Below are 12,778 nucleotides of genomic sequence, written 5' to 3' on the forward strand. Positions count from 1 at the left end.
ATAAGTTTTACATTTCACTACAAGAGAGCTAAGGGAAAAATTTTGATTTCACTTTATAACATATCCGGCCACATAATTTTAAAGTTCAATTGTACCAAGCGGTTGCTTAAATATTTAATAAAATGTCTCTTTTTTTTTTAATTTCATTACATATTTAATTTATCCAAAAAGATAATAAGCAAATAACACAAGTTAATGTCACCCAAAGTAAAGCATACAATATAGCACAGACACAGTGTTTGAATAAATAAAGAGACACAACGTATATGTTGATTTTAAAAAATCATTAAAACATTTTAAGAAGTCAAAATGAATTAATTTCCGAGTGGAAAATCCAGTATATGAGGCCTCTTCGATAATCTTCTTTCATTCGATTCAGACGGAAGAGATATTTCCAATGCATTTACGTGATTAATATGCCTGACCAAGGTATTTTGAAGACATGCCCTGACTTGGGTTTTTGATGAATGGACAATCCAGATCGTCATGAACGAATGAATCACACGTACACGCAACTTGTTTTTTTTTTTTTTGTTTATTATATTCAAACTAAAACATCATATAGGATAACATCATTTTAACTTAAATATAATATAGATATCTAGGCCATGTTGTATCAAAATTTTATTCGAGTTGTATCGAGTAATGTAAATCAAGGCAGTGGCTACAGTTTTGTACCGAAGCCCAGTCTTAACAGGCAAAATTTAATGCTAATTGTATTACGCAATTTCGTTCCCAATGTTTAGATATATATACACGTAAGTTAGCTTCAAATTTCCAAGCTGGTATTCAACGCTATGATCAAATACAAAAAATAATGATGACAATCATAAGATTAATTTTCACCAAAAACTACATCAACGACATATATTTCTTTTTCTAAAGTCTTAAAGCACTAACCTCTAAGGCTTTCGGTTGTATTGTAAACTCCACCACACTTGAAATTTGAATCCACGACCATTGAGTTGCTAGTCGAGAATCTAGCCTACTCGACCCCTCAGGCGAAAAAAAAAAAATGTTATAGCAAAAATCAATATTTTTGATTTTTTGAAAATTTACGGTATCGAGATCGCTTTGTAACGGTATTCGCAAGTTTTGTACCGGCCTTCATCGAAACCGTGGTTTGTATAAGCGTGGGACCATGCTAGCGAACCATGGCGCATTAACGACGAGGCGCAGGGTCTTACATTGATGTTTTTGAAATATATCCAAATTAGATTTGCTGCTTGCTGGATACTTAATAAAAATAATTTTCTTCTTTTTTTTTTGAGGTAACTGGAAATTTTTCTAAAAGATGGATTTTTATTTTGTCTTTCAGATATAATTTGAAAGAATAACTTTTCAAGAATGAAAAAAATAAAAAAATAGAATTTTTACGCCGAGAGATTTTTGTATGAAAAAATCGTTATGATTGCTCATTTATATTCGTCTTTGTTACAGTGTGTTCTGCCCGTATTTACGCCTACTAAAAATTTGTTTACAATCTTTCAAGTCACTGGTACCCGTAGAAAGCTACAGCAAGACAGAAAGTCTATTTAAACCCAAAGAACACGTCCGCACGTGTTGCACCCAGACCTCGTCATCTGTCGTCTTTCGATTGACGTTATGAAACGAAATCATTTGTTTTGAACTAGATTCAACTATCCTTTCTGCCTTTGTCTTAAGCGTTGTTGAAGGTATTCGTTTTATTCCTAATGTACTTAAAACTTTTCATTGTAAATGTGGGACTAAAAAGAAGCTCAACAAGAGTAACCATAGCATAGAAGTTCGTACACCCATCATCAAACCTATATACACATCCTGGTAACAACTGAAAAAGTAGAAAAAATAGCTTAAAGCAATGAATCAATCTCTATACATGGCCGAGCGTCACTGACAAGAGGCCAAGTAATTTCGTTTAATAGAACTATTTTTGATATTTATGCATATTATCATAATAAGTAAGTTAGCATAATTTTTACATATAACTTTTAATATTAAATAAGCAGATTCGCCTAAGTGGCCTAGTAAGCAAACATTCTCGACTAGCAACTCAATGGTCGTGGGTTCGAATCTCAAATACCTTAGAGTTTTTAACAAAGCCGATAAGCCTTAAAAGCTAGCGATTCAAGACAGACATTAGTCCTAGAATATATTCTCTCTAGCCAAATTAATAATAATAATAATAAAAAATCTATGGAGCTTTTTCTATACAAGTGAAATTAAAAACGGAATATGAATTTAACTTTGAAGCCGCCGTACTAGGTGTGTTTCTTTAATCTTTAAAATGCAAGTTTAGCGCTTAAAATAGAAAATCAAAATAAGAAATAAAACATAAGAAAGAACCTAATATTAATAAATAAGCAAACATTATTTAAAATAAACGATCATTTGTTTTGAAATACAATTCGAGCACGTAACTGTTGCAATAAACAGTTTGTGTCTTGAATTTAGAAGAGAAAACCCCATTGCCCCCTTTAGCTATAAAATCATTAAAAAGCTAAAAAAACATCAAAAGAAATATTTTTGTAAAACAAAACCTGGAGCCGCTGAACTTATCCCAGCACCAAGTATGGCCTTTAGCCCTCAAAAAGCATATATACTGTTACGAAATTCGCTTTTCTCGGCTACGATTCGTATCACTGGATCGTGGATACGATTTTTGAGAGAAACACATTTACACGTTGTCACTACAAGACACTTTTATTTACAATCAATTTGTTTCAGGGTAGAACTAGTTCCATTTTACTTTGGCAATACCCTCGACTTCTCAACTCTAATATTCTTTTTCGACTCAAATGTTCTTATCCGACTGACTCTGCCTCCCGCAAATAATCTCTTTATATACATTTTTACAAGCACATTACTATTACCCAAGGTCATGACTTCATTTTTAATCCGTTAACCTGCTTTTCCGCGAATCTTTTTCGTCGGCCGGCAGCTGTCTGACGCCCCGCGAATATGCACTTGGGCTTTCCCCGTCTAGGGAATTTATTTTTGTGGGAAAATTAATTAGCTGGAATGAACTGGATATGGGATTTCCGTAATAATTTATATATATATGTATTTATTATATATATATATATATATATCGATTATTTAGATTATGTTCGTTTCCTTTTAACTCATCCTATTATCAATAACTCTGCTTTAATTGAAAGGGGACGGATTAAATAATTTGTGAGTTTATATGTATTATATGATTACTTAAGTTATGTCATATAGTAAACCATGTATATACATATATGTTATATATATAAAATAAATATGGTGAAGATCCTTATATGCCGACTGTTTGGTGCTGCTAATGATGAACTGAATAATGAAGTTGATGATGTAAACGCTCAGCACTTAACAAAGTTGATGACACAAATTCTCGGCACTTAACCAATTTGTGGAAAGCCAAATATTTCTTATTATTATCGTGACCGATTCGTATACGTATTCACATACCAATATATTTATATAGGTACATATATATATATAATATATAATATATATATAGGTACATATATATATATAATATATAATATATATATAGGTACATATATATATATAATATATAATATATATATAGGTACATATATATATATATATATATATATAGGTAGATTTGTTAAAAGTTCATTGTGATTTTCACTGTTGTTGTCATTGTCATTTGTTAAAAGTTCATTCTTGTCATTTATGACAACTGGCTGTGTGCGTTCCTTTTCACTCAACTCCATATTTCATTACAAATTTTCTTAATATTTAGCCGACATTATTATATATGAACCCGAATCTGTTTACTTATATCAATATGCCTTTTCAAGCGTAAATTTGTCTATCGGCGTTTTGATGATAGCAAAACGTCAACAAAATCAGTAAAGCACATTTTTATTCATTTCTTACCTCCAGTGCTAATATGCGGCTTTCAAAAATGTATCGTTCTCTATATGAATGGCGAAAATGGTGTCGCAAGACATTATTGAGACATTTCTTGTTGTTGTTCACGATATATTTGCACATGTGTACATATATTCATTTATTTTATTTTTGTATTATTACTACAGCTACAGTAAGTACCATTACTACAGAAACAGTATATATATGTACATATATATATTTTTTTTTAAATAGCTACTACTACTAATTCATTCCACTGATTTAATAAACAGAATGAAAATTTCCAAAGCAAACTCTTTCTGGCTTTTTGTATGTAAGCACTCATCAAACATTTTTATACATATTTCTTTCAGTATTTTAAGATCCTGCTTTCTATTTATATTCTTACTTTTTTTTAAATATTCTTATTATTTTTTCTTTTTTTTTTTTAAATGTCCTTATTTTTGCGACGACTGTATTTTTCTCTTTACTTAAATTCTCAATGCATTTTTCTTAAATTGTTTTTTTCTGAACATGTTTCTTCCCAACGAAAAAACCAATCCTCTCTTCCCGCAAGAAGTTAAGTAAGCATCAATCATTTCTTAACGCATGAGATTAACAACCCGACCTTCTGCAGGGTTGCATTTGTAGCAATTATTACAAAAAAAAAATATAAAATTGATGTTACAGATCGTCTTTGTGACACAAACTTAAATGCCTGCAATATGGCAGATAACCGATGAAATCAAACGATTGAAAATCGAATTTAGAAGCAACTTCCTTGCTGCCTTTGCTTCACAAATTTAATTTCTCTCTTGCTTTATTTATATCCATATATTGTAATTACATCCGTCATCGAAGGGTGAGGTATATATTCATTTTGTCAAAATGGTTGCAACATTCACAAGGACGCTTCTTGGAAGCAAGTATAGCTTGTAAACTAATTGTCGAAATGTCATGAAATTTTGATATAAATCGTTTGAAGTTTGTTACTTTACAGGCATAATACGGATGACAGTGTTGCAATAAACGTGTCAGAGGGAAGACTTATTAAGCAATGTAATGTTTGTTTTAATTTGCTTATTACATTCAAATGAAATTTATTTATATTGTTTTGCATAAATTATTAAGTAACAGAGATTTTACTTACCCTCAACCGTTTAGCATATATAAATTGCATCTAAATAGCATCAGGGGCTATGATAACAAAAAACATATGAGCCTGAGCAACTATTTATGGCAAGATACTTAGAACATTCTAAATTTATCATTACGTTTGTAACACAGGAAAGAAAGTATATGCGAGAGTCTCCAATATGGATTATTGATCGATTCGCGTTTGTCATCGTCCGTCAAGAAATTTGGCGAGGAAGCAGATATGGTACTCATCCACCGGTGATATCGGTTGTCCGTGGTTCGAATAGCGGAATAGGGAAAGTTTTTTTACTTAGTTATCTCCTTGATGCGGGAAAGCTTTGGTCGGACTTCGTTTATGTGAGATTTTTCTTAATTTCCTATCCTTCCTATGTTTTCTGATAAATCTTAGCATTTCTTCTTACAACTAATTAAGGCACAAAATATTTGATCAATAAGTAGAGTGACGCTCTACCAATGGGTACAATATGCACACTTGCTCTTTTCTCACAATAGGCCGGTAAATGTATTGTATATAGATTATGTATAGACAGAAAATAACTGAGATATTTGAAGGTCAAGCACCTTAGTAACAGATAAAAAATTTCTCTCAATTTCTCTGGAAAACTGAAATTTATACCAAAAGCTAAATATGATCTCTTTGTATAATATCGCAAATGATATTATATTTGCTGTCATTCACGCGAGCGAGATATGAAATTTTGAATTAATATCAAAATGCTTTGTATGCGTTGTGTTTACATCATTCCGTTGTAGGTATTGGCAGAAGTAGCCGTACAATAACGTTCGGCTAACATAGTAGCGATATTTAGGAAAACTTGTTAAAATTCATTCTAAAAGTTATCGTAAATTTTTTTACAAAATTAAAAACATTTGTTTCCCTTCGTTTTTTTTTTGTTTTTTTTGTTTTTGGGAAAGTTTCTTGTTATTGTCATTTTACCTTTTAAAAAAAAATTTGCTTTACAGGATATGTTTTTGTTATTGTTGTTGTTATTGTTGTCTCGTTGTTTTTATTGCTTTTCCCTTGCGTCTCTGTTGTGAACAAATTTAACCATCATCAGTCTGGTGTCAAACATGTCCGGATCTCTGTTTGGTTATAATGCTGCACTTGAGTGATTGAATAAACAAATTTTGTGGTCAAGACCACAGGACCAACAAATTTTGTGATGTTTTGTGGTATCAAACGCACTAAAAGGGATACAAGGGGAACGGACATGAGAACGATGAACATAGAGACAAAATCAAAGGCAGAGAAAGCTTTCGTAAAATGGTTGATATTTAGTGCGTTGACATGTCCAATATATTTATATATATATATATATATATATATATATATATATATAGATATCGAGACAGCAAGCTTACATATACGCATACATATAGTTAAAGGCAATTGTAAATTTATTTATACATATGTAGGCGATTGTCTTTACAAATATACATATGTACTTATATTAAAGCGCCTGCCTATGTGTGGCATTTTGGGTAACTATCGCTTATATATCGTCTGTGAATGAGTGCGTGCGTGTATGTATTTGGTATTTGTAAATGTTTGTGCGTTTATGTTCATTCAGTAGTGGTGTTAAATGATTGTTGTTATTTTGGACTTAATTTGTGCAATTAATTAAGTGTAGTTTTCTTTTGTTCTCAACCAGGTGCACTTGTCTCGTTTTCTTTCCCTGAGCATGTGTGCATTTTACCGTAAGATAAATGCTCGATGATTTAATTCAATTTTAAAGTTTTTAATGTGTTTAATTTGCGGTTTAATTAAAAGCAAAAGCAAAAAAATAAAACTTAACTCAACTATAATTGTGTTTAAGTTGCTGATAAGTTTGTTTGATTCTGTTCTTCTCTTCTTGTTGTTGTTTTTATGTAACATTTGTAAAGACACTGTGTAAAAGTATAAGCGTGAGTGTACATGATTTTCCACAGTTTATCTTTGTTAATTAAATTAATTTGCGTATTTTATCAAATAAATCTCTATGTATAGAACATTCATCCCGTTTCCCCCGGCCCGAAAAGCCATCCGCTCCTATAATGCCTATAAGTTATCGTGTAATGAGAAACCGTGTGTCGCACCAACAGCAATGCCACTACGAATAACAGCAACAACAACAACAACAACAACAACAACAACAAAATATTATACGAAATTGCAAAAGTGTAACAAAAGTGTTAACTTAAATTTCATTGCCGTTCTTGTTGTCGTTGTTGTCATATAGTAAAATGACAAAAACGAACCGTTCACGTTTTGCATATACGCTCGTATAAAAAAAAAAGAAGAATTTTTGGGCGTGTTTGTTTGTTAAGCTGTTTATCTTTGTGTTGCCAAGATAACTGATACCAGACAGACAGAAAACAGAAACAACACCCACACCAATACATATATATATATATATATATATACATATATATATAACCAACTTTTACTTCTAGCCCAAGTACTTGGCAGAGATTTATGTATGCGTAGGTACGAATGTACCTGTGCCATCAACACAAACACTAAAAATTCTTATTTTAATTATAAAACTTTTGCATTTTCGTGTTGTTTAATTTTTTACGTATGTACGCACTCTTCTATATACGGTTAAACGAATGTATTTGTTGGTTTGTGTTCAGATTCAACCTGTTCGTTTCAGCATATATTTGTGTTCGTGTGTATAAGTTCAGGAGAAAAACTATAAACATAGAAAAAAACAAGTATTTTCCAGTTATGTTTTTTCTAATTAAAAAGGAATTTTCTACCTGCATGCTTAGGGGAAGTAACAGACAATGTGGCAAGAGAAGAAAGAAATATTTTGAATGACAAAAAAAATTCCTATATTTGAATGCGTCCTTTTAAGAGTTGCACATGTCAGAAACTTTTAAGCTTTAAAAGGATCTTGATGTGACTTCCACCAAGCACCAATGACTTCACAAGAACTTTGTAAAAAAAAAAAAAACAAATGTTGGGAAAAAGAGTATAAAGGGTCAGCGACCACCATTAAGTACCATACACCGCTTCACTTAATACAATTATGAAAAGTTATCGAAAACATATTCCGATACAAAACCCTTTTACCAGTTCTCGTTCTTGGGGCAAAACACGTTGGGTTACTAAATTTCATCAAAATATCTCCAAAAATTACAGCCTGCACATTGAATACTGAATGGACAGACGGACAAGAGCCTTAAAGGCTTATATCGATTCAAAAATTTATTCTGAATCAATCGGTATAATGATAGCTGACCTAGTTCAACACCAATTCCCCATAAGCTTTATAACTTTTGTAACATAAACGGTATACGACATAAAAATGGAAACAACATTAGGATGAGAAAACTTCAAACTCTGCATGGAGTTCTAAGATAATAAGAAATAATTCGCTGCGTCCTCGTGATACTTCATTTAATATAAACGAAGGTTTTCGTATTGCGTCCGTGAATAGAAAATTTCACTTTAATGAACGCCGTACCGTACGTAGTAAACATGAAAAATTATTGTCAGATTTATTGACTTTAGACATGCATACACACAAGTGGTGCAGGAGTTATTAAGTTCTTACTCCATCGATCGAATTCAGAATCATTTTCTGAACCAATTTAACCTTCTCTGTCTGCGTAAATGCCTGATGTCGGCCCATGTACGATAAGGATCATAATTTTCAAAACATTTTGACAAAATTTCTTCTGCCCAGGGATTGAATATGGATTTGACCATCTTTGTGACCACACCCCATTGCACTGTTATGTGGATTGCCCGCACGACGATCTATCTATCTACATCTATTGCGCTCGGTCTGCATTAAATGCAGATCTCTATGCTTTTAATTGCGATTTTTTGTTACATAGGTTGCACTTGTTATTCATAAAAATCGCTTCTATTGCCAAGTTATGCAACACTGTTCAGAATCAAAGAATCTCTGCTATAACAGAGCAGAGAAAATTAAGCAGCAAGCAGCTTCAGTGACTAATACTGTTAGAACCGTTTGCCAGGCACGGCTGGCAACAGAACGTGTACAAACGGTGTAGCTGTTCCACTTAAATAGCAATCAATATGTGCCTACGGTACAATCTGCTAAGTTTGGATACGCTTGTGTAAGGCAAAAATCGTTGGAGTATTGTTACGAATGTCATGACTACCTATTAAAGAACGTTGGCTTCCCTCTGATTTCCACAGACAAACGATGTAAGTTTTCTTAATCGGTATATTCAAATCTAGGGCAATACATATAAACACTAAGTGATTAAAGCAACAATTTTTAGAATTAAAGATGAGAGTAAAGTTAAGCTTTCAACTTAGGGGCTTAAGGTAAAATGTTTCATTAATTAGCGCTAAAGAATAACTTCTTTAGCGTCATCAACTTTCAATATATTCAAAATTACTTCTTCCCTCTTAAAAGTTGTATTGGCATCTGTACTAATTTATTGTCATTTTTTAACTCGTTACAGTTTACTACTAGAAAAGTTTTCTGCAAATTACTTTACATCTCACTCACATTCTTATCAAAATTCAAATTCAGTTCGAGGAAATGTTCTGCGATTATATGCTTTTCAGAATGATTATCGCGACAAATCGAGAAACTTAAGTGCCTATGACTAGTGGCTTCGATGAAACCAAGAAAACGTAAAGGCGGTTGGATGAGTGACGCGATTAGTGACGAATAATGCATATAAAACAAGCTTTTCTACATCTTTGTATGCATATTAAAATGTGTTTGTTGTCGGGAAAATTTCAACTTTTAGCTTAATCTGCGCCAATTACTTGTAGTTTGGCAAAGCCGATCTTTAGATACCATAGGCACAATTCTTCATATATATATAACAAATTTTGTACTTTACTTGCGTGCAAAAATACACTTTTTGCTGGGACTATGTCAGATTCAAATATAGTCCTACGTAGGTAAAATTTTCTACGGTCAACTTCTATGAGGAATTACTGCTATGAAGCAAATTTTTATCGTAAAGTATTACAAAGTAGCAGTGTTTCCAAGTAAACGGGAAGCCCCTTGCAATGTATTAGTTCCACAAACTAGGCCTACATTGTCCAAATTTGTTACAATTAGTTTTTATATCAAATTGTTATTAGACTATTAATAATTGCACGTTTTTACTGCAAGAAGCCTTCCTTTAGGTAGTAAAAGTTGTATGGAAAGTATTCCAATTGTTGCATGTAAATGCAATGTATGTGAAAAGCGAGAAGCTAAGTACGACGTTGCTACATCAACAATGATGGTCGCTAAGATTACGTCGACTTTTTTTTTCTCAACAATCGTCTTAATGTGGTGGTCGAAGGCTTGGAGAGTAGAAGAAGAAAACGAGTTAAATTTACATTTAATATGGCGAGCTGGCAGTCGTTTGCATGTGACTGCATGACGTATAGAAGCTTAGTGTGTTTTGAAAACATCTATCATAAGATCGTTTCATGCACATTGAAATCTTAAACACGACAACTTTATGTCACATGCAAATATCAAGGGCAAAAAAATATATTTTCCACTTTTTTGTTCACATAAACTTAAAGCATATGAAGGCATTTTTTTTTTTTTTTTTTTTTTTTTTTTTTTTAAATGGAAAATAGAACCATGGCATGGCAATGGTTGATTTTTCTTCGTAGATTTTTAAAATTTTTAAAAGGCAGTGAAAAAAATTACCATTTTAGCTCCTAATCGCTCTTACGTATGTTAATCATGTTGTAAAGTGTAGTTTTTTGTCCTTTAGGTTTAATTTCATATTTGCAAAGATGACTCTCGCAAAGCAATACGTACATATTACGCTAATTTATGCTTTATTTCCGTTACACAACCAAAAGCTGATTAAGGTACGTAACCAGTGCCATCAACACTACCACCACCAGCACCACCGCCACAATTAAGACCGTTACAAAAGCATAATATACATGCTAGGAGCATAAATGCAACACATGGTGGAACTTTGCAACAACAGCAGTAATAATAACAACAATTGACTATTTAATAAACATACACACACACATCATGTAAAAGTAACAGTAGCTAGCATCGGTACACTTCATCAATGCTTAGTCCTTTTAACGTGTTCACGTACACGTACACGCGCAAGCAAGCATTAATAATACAGAGAGAGAGAGAGAGAGAGAGAGAGAGAGACCAGTAATCGAAAACATATACTAGTCATAGCAATATAGCGATAGACTACTGAATAGAGTTTAGAGTGTTTAATACATGTGTTTCAAATGTCATTTATGCTAGTGAGCGCGTATAGATGTCTCTAATTAAGGCCATTAAGCCAAAACCGGAAGTATTCCTTAACATACGCTTTCTCATACAAAAACACACACACTTACATATATAGACGTTGACACATAGCTAAGGTGAAATACCACGGAGTCATGGATTTATGCAGCTGCCATCCAACTATATAGTACAAGCTTTAGCTTTAGGTATCAACTTAATTTATGACATTTAACGGATGTTAAGTGTGAGAGCATACAATACAATACAATACAATACAATACAATACGCTACAATACTATACAATAATATTAGAAACGTACTGCAATGCAATTGCAAATCTTGGAATATTAATAGTAATGGCCTCAAGTCACTATAAGCAATCAAATGAATTAAGTTATAAAAGATATTCTGTTAAAAGTTAAATTAAAGGTAAGCTATGCGATGCATGCATAAAGCAAACTGATCGAGTAAAGCAATTTACGATAAACCCAAAATGTTATATGGCTTCTGATGAATTAAAATTACTTATCATATAGCATTTAAAACATTTTCAACTTGTTCTGATTATAAATTAAGCTTTTTAACATTTTCCGCACATATCTACTTTATCTCTGAAAGTCATTTCAAACCGATGCTTAATAATTTTTTTTCAATTTCTGTCTCAACAATTAAAGCAATATTTTTGTCTCTTCATCCCGCCTACCGCCTTCGCCCTTTTCGCAATCATAAGAAATGAAAGCATTATTTATATTTGAACGAGATTCGATTGACTATTTAAGACTCTACAGCACTTTGCTTCATGTTTCAATTCTTGCTTATCTTTATCATAAAATATCAAAAGTTATAGATTGTTGTCACCTAAACGATTGATTGCCTTCGATGAGAACCCTTGTAGGGGAAGGTGCAGTACAAACCTATGGCCGTATATTTTTGAATATGAAATCATGAACTTACTGCAACAATTACAAAGGAAATTTTCATATATATCAGTACTGGCAGGAAGGTCTAAAAATAAGATCAGTCCATCGAAAATTTCAGCTTTATGTAATAATATGCCAAAATACCAATTTTCATCGATTAAGGTCAGGCTTGTTTCATATTATGATTTTATCAACATGTATGAAATGCGTCTCTGGGGCAAAATATCAAGTTTCATGAGTGTATGCTGAAGATTTGCGATCTGTAAGTTGAACACAGCGCAGGCTAAACATAAAAATTAACACAAACACTAGGAACTTGAGAGACAGATTTAGCGAGAATTGTTCTTCCGCAAACTCACCCACAAACTGTGTAAGGAATGAAAGTGGAAACATAAAATTTTAATGCTTTTTCATTTAATTTTCATTTGTTTGCGTTGCTCCTGAATCTATGTCTAATTCCAACAATCACAAGGCAGTCTTTATAGCTACAATGCTAAGGCAGTAAACAAAGTGGTATCAAGCAAAACCGTGCTTAAGTTTTAACAACCGTACGCATATTCCCAATTATAATCATCTCAGTACGATACATGGAATGTTCCTAACTCGCTGTTCCCCCATCCCTTGTTTGCAGAGCCTATACGAACAACGAGCCAATCTCTGAATGAT

This window comes from Glossina fuscipes, unplaced genomic scaffold, assembly GCF_014805625.2.
Source record: "Glossina fuscipes isolate IAEA_lab_2018 unplaced genomic scaffold, Yale_Gfus_2 28, whole genome shotgun sequence".
In the NCBI taxonomy this organism is placed as follows: Eukaryota; Metazoa; Arthropoda; class Insecta; order Diptera; family Glossinidae; genus Glossina; species Glossina fuscipes.